At 46.3% G+C, this 18,569-nt stretch overlaps 1 protein-coding gene across 4 annotated transcripts in view; it reads right to left on the bottom strand.

The window, feature by feature from the left end:
- Positions 1-639: 639 nt before the first annotated feature.
- Positions 640-18,569, bottom strand: part of NEU3 (neuraminidase 3) — a 38,316-nt gene continuing 20,386 nt past the window's right edge. For all 4 annotated transcript variants that reach the window (XR_005649686.1, XR_005649683.1, XR_005649684.1 and 1 more), the window contains 2 exons: positions 10,575-10,583; positions 640-652 (listed from right to left, as the gene is read on the bottom strand). The gene's annotated coding sequence lies outside the window, so the exon portion shown is untranslated. The remainder of the gene's footprint in view (positions 653-10,574; positions 10,584-18,569) is intronic.

The following is an 18,569-nucleotide window of genomic DNA, read 5'->3' as shown; positions in this document are numbered from 1 at the left end:
TGTCATGTTAGACATTTGTCATTATGTTGAGCAAGAGACCAAGGTTCAAATTAAGCCTTGCCATGTGTCCTTCTCCAAGTTCTTACCCATCTCTTCTCTCTCTGTAAGATGAGGGACTTGGACCAGGATGTCCTTAAGGGCTCTTCTAAATTAGACCCTCTAGGATGCTAAAAAGTTGCTTATAGATCTAGAGGTCTCAATGCTCTTAAAAGGGCTGGCTTTAGTGGATATTTTGAATTAACTACTTTCTTCACAGCCCTTTCCTTTGAATCAAATTGGTAATATTTACTCATTCAACAAACATCTATAAAGAAAAAAACTATAGTGAGGCATAGGAAATAGATAAACAAGACAAAATTCTTGTCCCAGTGGAGTCTATATTGAAGTGAGAGCTCAGCCAACAAATGCAGAAATAAACAAGGTAATTACAGTTTATGTAGCCCTATTAAAGAAATAAAGCATCAGGTACATAGGTGGTAGAGCTAGAGTTATTTCAAGTACGCCACTTTCCCATTATGGCCCCTATTTCTTTCTCTGGAAGGGGTAGGGGAGGGGATGAGCGCAGGGTGATTTTCCTGCTACAAGGCTATGATAGTGAGAAAACAAGAGTTGTTGCAGGGAACACACCCATGCTCTGGTTGAGGAGAGCAGACTCACTCAAAACACAGAGCGAAGGGGGAATGGATGAGAAAGGGAGGAGAGAAGGAGTGAGAACCAATAACCAATATCACTGAGCACTTACTCCAGGCCATGCACTGTGTCCAGGGCCCTAGGTCATTGTTTCTAAGTTTCACAACAAACCAGTAATGTAAGCATAGCTGTCTCCATTTTACAGAGGGAGAAACTGGGGTTCTGAGAGATGATGTGACTTTACGAAGTGGCAGAAAGAGGATTCACGATAAAGTTACCCTGACTACAAATCCGATGCTGGTTCAGCATCAGATTTAAATAATATACAAAGAAGTAAATAATATACTGAGACTTTGCATTCTGTTGGAAGGAATGGGAATGGAAGAGATGTGAGAGGGCCGAAAGTTCAGAAAAGTCTTCCTGGAGCAGGTGGTTTGTAAGCTGGGCCTTTGAGTGTGTGAGGGTTTGAAACAAAGAAGAAGAGAGAGAAGCAGAGAGCATGGGGCATTGGACTGAGACCTGGCCACTGGATCAAGTGAGGAGTACGTAAAGGTGGTTCAGGAAGGATAAGGCTGGAAATGTGGATTGGCCCAATCAAGAGCCTGGGGTGCCTTATTGAGGAGTATGGTCTTGGTTCCTGGACCTTTGGGAGTTGTAAGGGATGGGAAAACAGGAGACAGACATAGCGCCGGAGAGTAGATTTGGAGTCAAAAGACATAGAGCGGAGTTGTGGTTCTCTCATTTATCAGCTTTGTGAGAGAGTCCTAATTAATTAAACAGTTTACTTCATTTCTCTGAACCTTAAATACCTCATTTAAAACATGCCCAACTTAAAGAGTTGTGTCCATTACTGTATCCTCAAGCACCTGATTCAGGATCCATCATTTAGTAGATGTTCCATAGATGTTAATTAAATGAACTAAGATTAAAAACTCTCTGTCCCAAAGATCTAAATATAAGAACTAAAAGTATAAAACTCTTAGAAGAAAATATAGAGGAAAAGCTTCATGATACTGGATTTGGCAATGATTTTTTGGATATGACAATGAAAGCATAGGCAACAAAAGAAAAAATAAATTGGGCTTCATTAAAATGAAAGTCTTTTCTCATCAAAGTATGCTTATCAAGGGAGTAAAAAGGCAACCCACAGAATGAAAGAAAATATTTGTAAAGCATATATCTCATAAGAGATTAACATCCAAAATATATAAAGAACTCCTATAACTCAGCAACAACAATAAAAATACACCCCAATTTAAAAATTGGCAAAAGACTTCAACAGACATTTCTCCAAATAAGATATACAAATGGCCAATAAGCACATGAAATGATGCTCAACATCATTAAGTATTAGGGAAACGCAAATCAAAACCACAATGAAATAGCACATCACACTCATTAAGATGCTCATTATCAAAAAAGAAAAAACAGAAAACAAGATTTGGTGAGGATGTGGAAAACTGGAACCATGTTCATTGCTGATGGATCATGAATGTAAAGGCCTAGCCTAGGGCTTAGCCTCTAGTGAATGCCCAGTATAGGACAATACTGTGGTGGTGAGGGTGATTTCTGTGATGAGAAAAATGCACTTCATACAGTGTAACACTGAAGTCCTTTTAGATGATGAAACAGTTCTGTGATTATCTTTGCACTTGTACTTTTCCTGTAAGGTTACTGGAGCACCAGAAGTTACTGGGTAACCCCAGAGGGACCCAACCCAGTGGAGGATGGATGGGCCTGCCTCAAGCACATACATACATACCTACTGCCCCTCTCCCCACCGCCCAAGCTTCCAGATACCCTAATTGGCCTCCAGAGGGGAAACAGATCTCATTGAAGAGTCCTAATTAATCCCTGGAAATTTGGGTCCCCACATTATCCTCTCGCTCCACTCCAACTCCCCAGTTACCTGTTCTGAACAAGAAAGGAACTTTGCAGACACACCCCAAGGAAAAAGAGGCCTTGGGAGGATCACATGTGTGGTCTGTGCCAACTGTCGTAATGAGGCCCCGGGAGAACCTGTCTCATCAAGGCAGACCCAGAACTTGGAAGTGAATGCTAAGTACTCTTCCCAGCACCTGTTCTGGCTGCATGCCCAAACTCACCTTTGCCCCTTGTGAGAGGTATGTGTGTACTCATCTGGCTTCCCAAGTGGCATCTAATTTGGGCATCTCTGTTCATTCAGCTCTTTCAATCCCATGGTTGTAGTGACATGGTGTCACTTCCCTGGCAGGGTGTCATCACAGGAGGTCCTGCTATTTCCATCATACACTTCTGCTCATCCTTCATGGCCCAGAGCAAATACTTCTCTGTGAAGTTATAGCCAAGTGCAAGAGAGGCCACCTTGTCCTCTGTGGAGCACCCAGTGTGTGGCTCCTGGGATAGCTCTTAGCACTATAGGCCCTGGTAATGTCCATATCACTCGTCCTAGCCAGACTCCAGATCCACAAGTGAGTAGAAAATGGATCTGAGGCAGAGGAGGCCTCATCTCAGTTCTACTCTTCTATCGTCTTTACTCCAAAGTAGATATTCTGCATTGTATTCATAGCTGTTATTTTAAAACAGGTTCTGTAGTCAAATAAAATTAAGAAACAAGACATAAAAATTTTCTTACTGCATGATTCCTCAGAGCCTTTACTATGTCCATGTCCATTGTGAATCTCTAAAAGGTTATGGGGATGCAACAGTTCCTAAATTTTTTGACTACAGGTCTTTTTGACTCCTGAGTATCGTATGAGACCAATATCCTATAGAATCACTTTGGAAAATCCTGACTGAGGTTACGATGCCCACGTACCCAGTCCAACTGGAGGAAAAATCATTTTAGAGCTTCACCTTGTACCATATGCCCAAATAAATCTTAAGTGAGTTAAAAAATGAAATGTTAATATGTAACAATAAAAACTAAAGAAAATGTAGTCATGGACTGTGGATTCCCCAACCCTGGCACTGAGCCCACAGTGCTTTGTCATTATTTGCAGAATGAACACAGGGTTATGATGTCACTGACAGAAATGCTATGTAAGTAACATTCAATTTTGCTTCTTGAACAGGCTGATTCAGTCGTTAGACTGATGAAGTTTTATTTTGGCCGTATTCCTTATATGAAATTATATCTAGGAAAAAAGTAACCTCACACTTGGAAAAGCTCTCTAATGGTGCCACTTAATGTGACCATCACATTGGGCCTGCATAAAATAGCCTTTCATCCAAAACAGTGACTTCGGCCCTGAAACAATGGTTCCATGGAAGGAGGACAGGGGCCTGGGGAGAATCTCCTGGCCCGTCCCCTGTGAGGGGCCAGTCTTCCTCATTAGAACTCTTTCCCTTGAAGGGCTCTGTGAAATGACTCAGTTCCCACTTGGCCACCCTCATCCCTGGGCACCCAAGACTCTGGATACCACATATCCTCTCACCAATTCTACCTCTCTGGCATCCTTCCCTTCCTTACCACCCAACACCACTGCATTGATTTAGCCTCATCTTCTCTCCCCAAAGGGTCCCATCTCCAGTCTTGTGACCTGCAAGGACAGGACCAAGTATCCCTGACACCCAGCAGAAGAACTCATGTTTCTGAATGGGTGCCTGCAACTGATAGGAACGAGTTCTAACCAGAGATGGAAATGAGGTTGGGACAGCTGGGGAAGGAAGTTGAGTCCCAGGTCCAGGTGCCCAACAATATCATTAAGTTGTCAATGGTTAAGTCTTGTAACTTTAATACTGATCTCCAGACAGAATGGAGACTATCTCCCCAGCCCCAAGTCTGTGTGACCGATAACACAGCCCCAAGTCTGTGTGGCCAATAACTTTCTGAGAAGAAATGCTAGGCAGTCACATCTGTTAATTTCATTATAAGTGGAGACTAGCAACAAAGGGTACTATTAGGGTTGGGGAGTAAGGAAGAGCAGATCTGTCTCCCTGGTTCCACAGGAGCAGGGATCACACTGGTCATTTTCTGAGTCCCCAGCATTTGAAGGCTTGGCAAAGAAGAAGTCCTCAGTGTGTGTCAGATGGATGGATGGATGGATGGATGGATGGATGGATGGATGGATGGATGGTGGGTGGAAGAACAAGTAAATAGATAAATGAGATGGCGTCAAGGTTAGGCAGAGACTCCCCTATAGGGAAGCCTGCTTCCTAGTACTCTTCTGCCACCACCTCGGTCCCCCAGGTCAAACCTAAGTTCTGCCCTTAATCTTTCATCCTTCAACCCAGCACCTGCTATGCATCTTGGGTTGGACACCACTGTCAGATCTCTCACATCATAGTCTTCTCTCCATGCGCATGACCTCCACCCACCTTGAGCGTCATTGTCCTTCTCTGGCGTCATGACCCCAACCTCCTTCCTGACCTTCCTGTCTTCTGTGGCTCTCCCCAGTCCAAATTTTTTTGGATTTTATAATTAACATATTTGCTTTCTCACATAACTATCCACCTGTTCCTGTCCACTTTCGTTGCTACACATCGGTGATCATTCTAGAATACAAGTGTGACCATGCTATTCCCTACTTGAAAGCCTTTATTCCATGTCTACCTCCTGTAAGATAAAGTCTGAACTCTTTGGTCTGGCACTCAGGGCCTTGTCTAGCCTGTCTCCAAACTACTAATCTATGGTGTTCACTTAGCCCAGGCCCACCAGCCTATATCACAGCCTTTATGCAAATCCCCTCATGGCAGATGGATCACGAAGAAGCCTTCTTTCCTGGTGAATGAATTTGAAATGGTGTCATTGAGGGCAGATGTCATCAGATCTAAGCATAGACACAGAGAGAGGCAGAAGCAGACGGAAGACTTTAGTGGAATGTGGTCTAGATGGTGCCTTTGTGCAGTGCACAACTTTTGCTGCAGCCCAGATATGATGTATATTCTTGTATAGGGAGGAAGTAGGAAGTGTCCTCTTGTCCATAGCCTTTCTCCTACAGGGCAGGCTGTGCCCAACCCTTTTTACTGAGCACAGTCACTTCTCTCTGGCTCTGCAAAATCTCTGTTCAAGTTTTCTGCTTGAGGAGAAATGTGGTATACTGAGAGGGCTCCTGGCTGGGGACTTAGGGCTTTGGATTCTGGTCTCAGGCCTGGCTATACATTCTGGAGCAACTGGGCAAATCCTACCTATCTTTTGCCTCAGTCAGGTAATGAACAGAGACCTGCAGCCACTAATGGGACAGAAACAACAAGGGGCCCCAACGAGAATGGGAACCCAATCAGCAGAAGCTTCTACCCCTCCCTGAGTCCCTCCTGTTGAGTTCTCTCACCCCAACCACTGAGGGCAGAGGCTGGAGAGCTGGGATTCCTCTTCCTGCCAAGCCCCTGGAGTTTCTATCTCCTCTACAGCCCTATTCGAGCCCTGTGCCCCCACCCCAGAAAGCAAACACAAGAGGATCCCCAGCTCTGGCTCTGCATTGACTCACTGTGTGGCCACTGCCCCTCTCTGGGCCTCAGTTTCTCCATCTGTACAATGGGAGATTATAGGAGGTCACCTCTGAGCCCCCTATGGTTCAGATATTCTCTTGTCAGCAGGAGGCAGAACAGGCAGCATCATTCGTACTGAGGCCCTGGGGACTCCATGGAACAGGCCCCCAGTAGGACTCAGAACTCCAGAAGCTCTGGAGGCACAGTGCTGACTCCACCCAGTGCTGTACTCAGGGCCCCAAGGCCTCCTAGTGGCCAATTTTGGGAAAGCCCAGGCCTGGTGTCAAAGCTGAAGAGAGGGCAGAAAGAACAGCTTGAGCAAAGATATGGAAGAGGGAAGCGAGGGGGCCAGCCTGAAAGGTAGAGACAGTTGAGAGACAGAAGGACAAGACAGGGCCAGGTCATGCAAGATCTTAAATACCAACCTAAGGAGCTCAATTGAGGACAGTGGGTCAACTGAGGAAGTGTTTGGCACAGGGGAGAGCGTCGGCATGGTCAGATATATGCTTTAGAAGGATCACTTTGACTAGAGCATGGAGAGGGGTGGATGGAGGCTGGGAGACCAGCAAAGAGGCTATTGCACTGGTCTGGAAGAAAAGAGGAGTATCAAGGTAAGGCATGTCCATAACTGGAAGGGGAGGGTGGATTAGGGGGACACTTAAAGGAAGAGATGACAGAACTTAGTCACTAACTGGCTCTGGGCTTAGAGACCCTAATTGCTTCATAGATCCTGTGCAGAAATCTTACAGATGGGGAAACTGAGACCTGGAGATAGTCAATGCCCTGCCCAAAGTCACACGACAAGGTAGTAGTGAGACTGGTCTGACTCCCAGCCCCAGACACTTTCCTCACAGCAGCACAAATAGCAGTAGTACTATGCAGGCCTCGAATGCCGAGCTTTGGAATTTGAACTGTTCCCATGAGACATTGGGAGCCATGGAAGGTTCTTAATATTTGGCAGTATTTCATGTTTCTTTGCATTCCCCCAAAGGGAACCTTCCACCATTGCTAAAATGCACAACCTGGCTGCTTGGAGGCCAACCTAACCCCCTCAGTCTTTATATAGAAGAGAGAAGCATCCTCTCGTCTTTACAAGTAGAAAGTACAAAGCCCAGAGAGGTAAAGAGATTCGAATTAGAGCCACACAGCAAGTTAATAGCCCAAGTTTTCCCAAATCCCAATACAGCTCTCCCATAGCTTGGTAATAAAACTCAGAAACCTGCAATTAAGGCCTTGGAGAAGGAAAGGTCTAACCCAAGGTCATCACAAGCAGGTGGCAGAAGCAAGACCTTGGGCCTGAGTTAGACCTCTGGGGCCAGTGCAGCAATCAACTAGCTGGTCTCCCCTCCACGGCTGCAGTCTTGTGAGGAATTCTGTGTCCTGCCTCCCTCCCTCAGCAGTCATTGTGCCCCCATCAGTCTTGTCAGGGTCCAGTGCCAGGACATCTCCAGGCTGCTTTTAATTATGAGCCAATAAATATGAGATGTGCTGCGTGACAAGCGGTCCACCCCCACTGCACCCTTGGTGCCAGCCTCTGCACCAAGGAAGATTGGATTTTGTGTCATTCATTTTTTATCTCTAGTCCATGTCGGATAAGAAGATACAGGATGTGGGTAATGGATAATTTTATCGTTCCTTCACTTATCGGGCGCAGCACTGAAATGGGGTATGTGTTGTCTTCAGGTTGTCTGCTGCCCTCACATGGAGAGATCCCTCATTCCAAGCCACAACCCCTGGGCGTTTGCTCTCTGCTGGGGCAAAATGATATGTGTAGAGGAAAGAGTCCTAAGCAGGAGGAAAAATGACCTGGGTTTGAGCTTCGGCTTTGCTGCTTACCCACTGTTGTCTGAAAACATTTTGTGAGGCCTTCTCTGAGCCAAGCCTTGTGTAGAAGCCTACTTGCTCCCTGCCCTCAAGGAGCTGGCAGCCAATTCCAAGTAAACAGACATCCCATGGAGGGCAGGGTGGCATATGTTGGCACTGGGTATGAAGGGTAAAGATTTGCCAGGTGGGAAGTCGGGGGAGGGAAGGAAAAGAGATGTCCAGGTGGAGGCAAAGGGAGCTGCTTGAATAAAACATGGAAGAAGACAGAGTGACCATGTGCTTAGAGAACCGTGGGTATGCCTGGGGCATAGGGTAGATGGAATAGGAGAGAGAGAAGTTTTAGGCAGTTAAGTATTATCATCAGATCTGCATTTTCGAAAAATCTCAACTACTGCCTGAAAAGCAGATTTTGGGGTAGTGATAGAGAAGGAAAGGTAGAGAATTCAGTGAGGAGGCTGATGCAATGGTCCAGGAAAGAGACGATAATCTCCTGGATTAGAGCAATAACAGTGAATCCAGAAGTCGTCATCATCATCATCATCATCGTAATGAATACTATCGTTAGGTGTTACTATGGGACAGGCACAGTGCTGGGTGTTTACATCGTTACTTCTAATCTTCACAACAACTCTTCAAAGTGGTTATTATCCCCATTTCGTAGATAAGGAAATTAAGCCCTGGGCGAATTAAGAGAGTTGCCCAAAGTCATATAGCCAATAAGTGGCAAGGGCAGGATTTCAACCCAAGGTCTGTCTCACCCTATAACCCATACTCTTTTTACTATGGTCTTTCTGGAATGGGAGGCAGTCTCCAGAGAGTCTAAGGAAGCATGGAATTTATCTTATTTTTGCAACTGGTTGGATGTGAAAAGCAAAAGACAGAGAGGGTTCAAGGAAGTTCTTCAGGCTTCTGGCCAGGGAGCCTGGGTAGAGAGGAGGACTATAGGAAGAGAAGTAGATTTGGGAGCAGCGAATAGGTTTGGTCTTGGCCACTTGAATTAGAGGGCATTTTAATATTTGAGCCCACAGCCAAGACCTAACCTGGAGACAGAGATTTGGAAATCATTGACAAACAGGTAGTCAGAGTTGTTTTAGTGGATTACATCATTAGAGGGAGCGTGTACACTGAATGGAAGATCGAGGTTGGAAATTTGAAGAATTACATCCCTTGGAGGATGAGCAGAAGGAGGGTAGGTCAGAGATCAGAGTGGTGTAATGTGATATCAGCCCAGGAGGAATGGAATTGCTTCAGGAAGGTCAGTAAGTAATCCCTGATGTTGCCGAGTAGTCAGTAATATGAAAGCTGAAAACTGGATTTAGAGACCAGCAGGCAGCAATGCATTGGGTACGCCATGCAGCAGTCACCGGGAATCTTGGCAAAGTAGTCTTCAAGGGCACAGTGTAACCAAATGGCTGGAGGGGCTTATACATACCCTACCCATAGCCCCGAATTATCTCTCTGCACTAGGCTTTAGGTAAGGATGGGATGTCTTTTGTTCCTGGCACACTAGTGACTCCTATCCAATCTCTCCCAGAAATCCTGAGCCAGGTGAGGAAAGTAGCAGTGTTAGAAAGAGAGATAGAGATGTGAAGGCAAGAAAAAAGAAAATCGTAGGAGGACAAGAGAAAGAATGAGAAAGGCATAAAGACTGTTAGGGAGGCATGGTAACTGAGAAATCACCAAGAAGGAAAGACTTTATTTTGATGCAGTTTTCTAAAACTTATAGTTACCAAGAAAGAGGGCACAACCCACCATGACTGAATATTAAATGAATGAAGAATAGTAAGAACTGTGCATACCTAGTGAAATAAAACAGTGCAAGTGTCAGTCTGTTGCCTTTAAAAACACTTGGACTGTTGCCTTTACACTAAAATGACACATTGGCTCGGTATAATATTAGAATGCACGTGAGCAGAAAAGCAAAATTCGAGCTGGATGGAGAAGACCTGACTCCAGCGTCATCAATTGGGTTATGCTAAAGTACTCAGTGTTTGCTTTTGCAACTTTTTTTAATCTTGATGAAAAATTTGTCACAGAACTACTAGAGCTGTAACATATTTTACAAGTTCCACAGCTAATTTCAGGTTTGATTGACAGATGATTTTTTTTTTTAGGATGTTGATGGGCATATTTTTTTCCTCTGGAAAAGTGAGGAGACAATCTCTATATGTTAAGGGCAGTTTAGGCAGAGTGGGAGGAGTGGAGGCCAGTGTGAAGGGGTGAGGAAGTGAGGACAGCATGTGGAGAAACTCAGGAAGATGGGCTGTGCTGTGACAGTGGGAAATAAAGAGGAGTAGCTAGAGTAATATGGGATGGAGGACATTTTTGAGATGGAAAAGTCATAAACATGTTGAATGTTAAGGAGCTAGTTGAGAGAGAGAATTTAAAGATGGGAGGGAGTGATTGATGGAACCAAATCCTGGAGGAAATGAGCAGAAAATGGACTCCAGGGCCCTAAACTAGAGGGGGGACAGCTTCATGGCCACCGTACTATATGGCACTGTAAGAACTTGGGGTCCATAGTGAGATAGTCTGGCTTTGAAACCTGGCTTCATCAGGATGACACGACTTTGGTCAAGTTACTTAACCTAAGGCAGAGGTGTCAACTCCTTATTTCTAAAATGGGGATACTGACAGTGTATGTCCCATAGACTTATTATGAAGATCAAATGAGTTGATAAATGTAAAGTACTTAGAACAGTATCTGGCACATATTAAGTGCTTGATAGAAGTTCACTGTTAGCAGTCAATATAAATTAGCGGTTAGCTAACTCATCTTGTTAAGCTAGACAGAAGTGGGGGAATGTTGGTGTGGCCAATGGAAATTCCACTCGGAAGGAATGATGATAGAGCTCACACCAATAGCTTTATTCTTGCACCAAGTTTTGGAGTTCGAGCTGGCTTGACCTCATTTTACCATGCCAAACCTTGGTTCTTTCATGTGGACAAGGCTCCATCTCAAGGGGGATTGCGAAGGGCCAGGCACTTAGAGCTGCTCAATGAATGGTGGCTACTTACGATTATCACCTACTTCCTTCGCAGTGACACAGACCTTGACAAGAGGTCTGCTGAGAGGCAGAGCAGAGCTGGGGTTTGGATATTTAAATGAAAGAAAGTTTTCTAGGATGCAGAGTGGGGAGTGCTGGGTTCTACGGAGGGTCTGCATAGGCCAATCACCTCACCCCAAATTCAGGCTAGCCAGGAGAGAAAGAGAAGCCAAGAAATTTGCAGGGGTGAGGGAGTCCAAAGCTGGAGGCCTTCACAAAGGTAGAGGCAAGAAGAAGAAGCCAGGAGAAAGGTCTATGGTATGAGAGCAGGTTTGCTGAGTTTCCTTCAGTCAAACTTTTCTGAATATTTACAGCACACCAGGGGCCATGTGTGCCATTTATGTACATGAGCTCATCCAACCCTAATGCCCCTCATCCAGTACGAGGCACGTCAGCCAGTCCAAGGGTCTGTTTCTCCCATAGATCTAGGAAGAACTTGTGACCTCCTCATCAGTTGCAGACTGTAATTGGTTCTACAATCTCTGGCAAAGTTGGGAAGGACAGATGACCAGAGCCAATTAGACTCTCTCTGTCATGCATATGAATTGGGAAGTTTAGGGCATCTGGTAGTAAGAAAGGAGAGCTACAAGGTGGCCTAGCAAGAGGAACCATGGAGCTGAGTTACAGCCAGAAGAGATCACATGTAAACAAAATTTGTGGAAGAGCAGAGTCTCTGAGGAAGGAGAAACTGCAAGGCAGAGAGGAGAGAGAAGGAATCAGCCTCAGTTGTGGGAGATGAGCAGATAGCAACAGAGACCCACTGACGAAGGGGTGGGGAGAGGCACCGAAGTGGCTTGCGTCCCTCCCAATGTTTTGGTCCAGTTCCAGGCCCCAGAGCTGGCTCTTTCTCCAATTCCCCTTTGTCTACATGGGTTCAAGTGATTTTCTGTCCTTTGCAACTAAATAAATCCCCCTTTTCTTTTTTCTTTTCTTTTCTTTTTTTTTTTGCTATTAAAGTACACTCCATTTTGCAGATGAGAAAACTAAAGCTGAGATGGGAAATGAATGGTTACACGCAGCTACACACAGCTACACGCAGCTAGCTGGCTAAGTGGCAGAGCTAGACTTAGAATCCAAAAGCCTTCTTTCTCCAGAGCCCACTCCTGCTTCTTCCTTAGCCCCAAGTGAACCAGGCCCCCATCTCTTTATCCCCAGTTTTTACCCTCAGACTTGAAAGAGGAGGGATGGCAAACCCCTTAAAACCCAGCCAGAGTCCTGCCAAGTGGGGAGATGCCAGCAAGAGGCTCTCGTAGCTGGGAGAGGTGGCTGGACTCAGGACTGATTTGCTCTCCAAATCTGCCTTCCCCTCAGGGCCTCTTTTTGGAATCCCCCAACTCCTAGTCCCTTTTGGGTTTTCCCATCCTACTGGGGCCCCTTGCTATTCATGTAGAAAGTGCCTACAGTGGCTGGGCATCAAGTTTTAGGGCTCCGAGTTGGGGATGAAGGAGCTTGCAGGATCCAAGCAGTGGGAACAAGGGCCAGACCAGGTGTGAGAACAAGTTTCTCCAGAGTGGGTCCCAGGTCTCTATAGGGCTCGATAATCTCCTTGGATCCTCACAACTTCTTGGTAAAGTCAGCAGCATCACCTCCATTTTATACCTGGGGAAACTGAGGCTCAGAGATATTAAGTCGCCTTCTCAAAGCTACATAGCCAGTAAGAAACGAAGTTGGGATTTCCCCTCAGGCCTCCTGACTCCACATCCAGGCACCTCCTGCTGCTATAGCTATCCATTTTCCCCTGGAACTAGCCAAGCTCAGAGAAGAGATCTCACCCTGCTCTGCCGTGGAACAGCTTGGCTCTGGGCCAGCCGCCTCCCTCTGTAGGTCTCAGTTGAGCAGGGAGGGGTCACTAGATTTCTAAGGACTGCCCGGTGGGTTACAGTCTCCACTGCAGAGCATCTGCCAGGCCTCTCCCCTTCCTCCCTCATAATTAATCTCCAGCCAACAGCCCCAGTGGCAGTGCTTTCATCATCCAATTACCGAAGTTGCTGGCATAATAAATCTTGGTCACATAAATGCAGGCAAATCTGCAGCTATTTTCATGGTCATTACTGTGCATAAGACATTGAAACTCAGGTTATTTGCTCTTTTTGATGTGGAGTCTTGCCCCCCACCCCCGTCTTCCCTGCCTTCTTTCATTTCTCACTGGAAGCTGTCCCACCCTCCCACCCTCATCACGCCCCTAAGCACACACTCCTCTCTTCCCCTCTCCTATCTGTAGGCAGTGAGGCCAAGATCAGAAGGCTCTGTGTGACCTTGGCCAAGTCAATTCACCTCTCTGAGCTTCTATTTCTTCACCTGTAAAACGGAAATAATATTACTGACTTCATAAGATTTTGTGAAAATTAAATAAACCAAGTGCAGTGTACACCTCACTGGTGGCACATAGGATGTTCGTTGATGGTCTCTGCTATTTTTTTTAAGAGCTACGTATTTATTTTAACGTGTGTTAGGAAAAAACATAACTAAGATATCAAACCTGTGATCTCATGAGAATTATTACGTAGGAGACGGTGAAATTAGGTATATACATAAAATATGCTAAAGAAAAATATGAAGAATAATACATGGATTTGGCAAAAATTATGGAGGAGACCTGAGAATGAGAAAAGTTTGAAAACCTTGAAATAATGGCTGTTCAGTGCTTACAGTGATACATATTTGTTCTGTTCACCATATCCCCCCCTTCCTATGGCAGGAGCTACAGAGGGAGGGGACCCCTTTCCTGCTCTGAGAGACAACAGATCTAACCCAGGGTGCAGCGGGGCAGGGGGGTGTGTCACCTCAAGGCCTTTCATTCACATGAGAAAGCTTCCCCGATGCCTGCTCCACACAGGCCCTGTGATGGGTGCTGGGGACACAGAGCTCATATGGCAGGTCCCTGCCCCACGGAGAGGGCCCCAGTCTCCCTCATTCTGAATGAAACCCTTTTAGGGTGAACCAAAGTAGCTGACTTTTGCTTGCCAGGATGTAGAGTAGGACTTTCTCTGAGGCCTCTGATTTGTGGAATAGTAGTGAAGGCCCAAGCTGAGGACAAGAGGCTCTAAGACCACAGTTTGTAAAGAGAAATCCAAAGGATGACTCTCCCTCCTCTTCTTTTCTCTTCTCTTCTCTCTTGCTCGCACTCGCGCGCGCGCGCGCACACACACACACACACACACACACACAGGACTTACGTGGGAAAAGGGGAGAAGTTGGCCGTAACCTTGTGAGGAGTGCTCTGTCTGTTTGTGCTGAGAAATTACTGCCATGATAGTGAAGAGTGTTCCAGAGGCCCTCGTAGACATTGGGCATGCCTGCCAGAAAGGAAATCTTGCCTTCTTATCCAGGCAGAAAGCTTGGTAGGCCGGGAGCCCACAGGCCTACTCTAGGGCTGCCACTGAGCAGCACAGAACCTGGGATGAAGTTTCTGGGAGAGCAAGCCAGTGACAGGACTCCCACTAAAGGGGTCCGTTCCAGCCAGCAGCAATGGCAGGAGCATGATGTAAGTCATTCAGGAAGGAGTCAGAAGGGAACCCCCCACCGCCCCACCCCTACACAGCTCCACACCCCAATTCTTTCTGGGTGCCAGGCAGGCATGGGGAAGATCTGCAGCAGTTCCATGCTCCACAAAAGAAACACTCAGCTCCCATCTCTGAACAGAGCCTTGGCAACAGAGGGAGCAGAGGGGAAAGAACGTTGTGCCAAAAAATCATGCCCACGATCTCTCATCTAACCAGGGGCCCGCAGGTCCACAGGTCTAAAATGCAACTGGACTGAAGCAGATCGTGTGCTCATGCGCATACACAGAACTTTCTCCTCTGGAAAGCCATGGCCCCTGTCTGGCATCAGTTTACCCTTGGGGACAACAGAATTAATAAACGGTGCCTCAGGGCAGTTTTGAAAAACTGGCAGAGATTGCTGCTCTCTCGCCAACCACAGACATTGCTGTTTAAGCTTCCAGGTTATCTGTGGTCAGCAGGCAGTTAAGGGAGATTGCCACCTGGTGGTTAAAATTGGCAGTGCCACGGAGCTACAGTCGAAACTGGTCTGGGAGGCCGCAGGCTTAGAGTCAGGACTGACTCTAACCAAATGAAATTGGGCAAGTCAGTGCCACTCTCTGATCCCCACTTTTCTCACCTCAAATGTGGGACAATGATGCCAGCCTTGCAGGGCCATAGTGAGCATTAAACTAAACAATCGCACTGATGTACCTGTCCTGGGCTGGCCCTTAGCAGGACTAAGAGCCAGGGTCAGGCCCAGGAGTCAGAGGGGCAGGGAGGCACTCAGAGATCCCAGCTCCTCAGTTTCCTCTCACTGGCCCCATCTAGGATTGTCGTTCTATGTGTGGGGAACTGTTCTTAACCCACACTTGGACAGCTCCTCGGGTTACAAAAGTTCAGAAATGTGAAATGCTGACCCCAGAGGGTCTCTGGACCACCTGGTTCCAGCTTCAGTTTCATCACTAAGCTGCTGTGTGACCTTTGACAAGGCACCTGGTCAATGTTAAGCCTCTACTTCCTCTTTCCTCTTCTATACAAAACGGTAATCACTCTTTCCTTGAGGAGAAGTGAGGAGTGATTGAGCAGCCCTGACAACACAAAGTGGGGCCCATGGCCACTACCGATGCCAGGCCCCTCCTCGGAAAGGGAGCGGACAACTCCCTGTCTGTCCCATTGCATCACATGAACACACTCTCAATCCTTGTGTTATTGTGTCCATCTTACAGAGAACAAATGCAGGCTCAAAGAGTTTAATAAATTGCCCAATGTCTCACTCGGCTGGTTTTAGGGTTTGTTTTGTTTTGTTTTGTTTTGTTTTGTTTTGTTTCGGTTTGGTTTGGTTTGGTTTGGTTTCGTTTGGTTTTTAAGGAAGAAAGGAAGGAAGGAAAGAGGAAGGTAAGGGAAGGAGAAAGAAAAAGCTAGCATCTAATTAGGACTAAGACCTTTTACCTCTGCTCTAAGCTGCCTCTTGATTCCCAGTATTTGGCCCTATTCAATGAATTACATTCTCCTAAATATCATTTAAATGTTACTCTCTCTACTTCCCAGTCATCACAGATAAAACATTTTATTAATCTCTATCTATAGGCCAGAGGTCCCATTGTCAAGTTCAGAGGCCTCTTTTGGAAGTGGTCTGGAGCACCCCGTATTTAGATGTAGGGTATCCATATCCCAGACCCAGGCCAACCTCTCTCAGACACGGCAAGCAGGAAAGTCAGCACTTGACTACAGCATCCCCCAAAGAAGCCAGGCATGGGATCCCCAGCCAGAGCTTAACCCTACCTCAGACACCCAAACCCAGGCTTTCCCATGGTCTACCCAGTACTAATTAGAAGAAGGTGCACCCTCCAGGTAGCAGCACCCTTATAGATGCAAGGCTTATGGAGCTCCGTATGGCTGGATTTGGGGCCCCGGTTGCTTCTTGGCTGGGCACTTATGTGTGGTACACTTACAGCAGCAGCCCTGCACAAATACATCACTACCTGAGTTCCTGAATCTAGAACCCATCTGTCCCTAGCTGGCAGGTTCAGCCTCAGCTCCCCAGCAAGTGTAAGTGCATCTGCAGCTATAGATCCTTGTCAGGCCCCACTGGGCTCAGGGAGGTCTGATGAGGACCTTCCCCATCTCCTGACTCTGGGCTGAGTATGAGGCCTGTACCTTCTATTTGCAACTCCTGAAATACTGGGATACTCACTGAACTGGAAAGCAAATGTGGAGCCCTACACCCAAGTCCCCCACCCTACCTCCTGAGAGCTACTTTCCTGCAAGGGGGAATTTCCGCTTGAGGGATGGAACACAGATGACACATCAGACTCTGGCTTCACTCACTTGAAGGTTCAGCTTCCCCTTGAGGTCTTCTCTCACTGATCCCTGCTGCCACCACTACACTGGCCCTTGGGAGCCTCACTCTCCACCTCCAAGGCTCCAGGTCCAGGGTGCCCACCCAGCAGTCCCTCATCCAACAGTACAGTGGCCACCAGGCTGCAGTGTTCAGGTCAGGCTTTATGAAAGGTTTTTGAGGAACATCACAGAACATGGCATGAACCTGGATTACTGGAATGGCAAAGAAGGTGATCCTCAGCTCTAGCCTGCATTCCTCTTAATGAAACCTCCCTGAGTCCAGGGTTCACTTTAACTTGAGGCACTTAGATTCCCTGAAGTCTCGAACTGCAGGAGTGAAGTCGGGAAAGTTTCCACCTTTGAGTTTCCAATTTGGGAGAACTTCTACTTCTCTAAGTGATTGAAACTGGAATGACCATTAATTCACTCAACAAATATTATAGAGTACCTACTATGCTAGAGGATGAAATAATATGGTGAACAGAGGAGGGCATGGCACCCTCCTCTCAAAGCTCATGCCTGTCTATAGGACTTGGCCTTCACCCAAACCCCATGGCCTACAACCATTATTCAATTTCAGGCTAAAGAGAGGGATATCAGCTGACAGTAACAAGGACCTTTGCCTTATGGCCACATACGGCGTGACCACCAAGGGTAGAACATGACAGTCCAGACCAGACACGGGGGCAGATTACTGTCTGACTGAAGGGTACCATGTAGCCCCACTGCCTTTGCTCCCTGAATCTCACATTTGACTGTTAAACCCATGGAGTTCAGCAATCTGTAGTTTGGCAGCTGTCCAGACTTAGCTTATGCTCTGTACTAATCTTCACTGTCCCATTTGCAGACATAAAAAGCCCCACTTCACAGAGCTGAGTCCCAAGGCCTCTTTGTCCACTGCCTACCAGAACTTGGCTGCACCCAAGAGTCCTGCAAACCTGCTCTACAGATGGAAGAGCACCCTATGCCCACAGGCCCAGGTCTGTGTCCTAGCTCTGGTGTCACCTTTAATCTCCATAAGATTTGGCAAGAACATCAGTAGGAATCCCAGGTAATTCTATGCTACGGGAAAAGCTGAGCTTCTGACCTAGGGAAGATACAGCTGACTGGCAGGCTAGAGAGCCAAGTTAGACACCTGTTTGGGAACTGAAACTTGGTTCCACATGTACATTAGTAGTAGCGGTCTATGTTCCTCCTACCCCACGGCACAGGCAAGAGTGTGAGTAGGAAGTAGGTGAGGTAATAGATGAACAGTTAAGTACTGTAACATAATACTACTTAGAGTAGTTCACAGACCTGTAGCATCAGCATTACTTTCGAGCTTGTTAGAAATTCAAATTCTCAGGCCCACCCCAGACCTACTGAATTAGATTTTTGGAGAGGGAGGCAGGAACCTATTTTTTTATACCTCTCCAGGTGATTCTATGCATGCATAAACTTGACAAGTTCTGCTAACACACTGTGCATATGTGATTGGCTAATATGATTGCTACAGGGAAAAATCATAACAATTCTGGCAGCTCCCATTTTTGAAATATCTACTCTGTGCCAGACATATAGTATTTAAACTTAAATGATCTAAGTTCAAAAATTTAGATTATCTTCATTCAAATACATAGTCTTGTCAACAGCCCTATGAGATGTATTTATTATCCCAGTTTTCACAGATGAAGAAATTATAGCTAAGATATTTGCCCAAGTTATTGAACCTTTCCAAGGCTCAATTTCCTTATCTGTAGGTTGGGGACACATATGTCTTACTTGCCTAGTTGTGGGAATTAGAGACAATGTATGGAGGACCTTTCACATCGAATGATGGCCACTGGGTACAATTCCA

This window comes from Pteropus medius, unplaced genomic scaffold (genome assembly GCF_902729225.1).
Source record: "Pteropus medius unplaced genomic scaffold, Ma_sr-lr_union100, whole genome shotgun sequence".
NCBI lineage: Eukaryota > Metazoa > Chordata > Mammalia > Chiroptera > Pteropodidae > Pteropus > Pteropus medius.
Note: the sequence above shows the minus strand (reverse complement) of the source record. Positions and strands in the feature narration are given on the sequence as shown.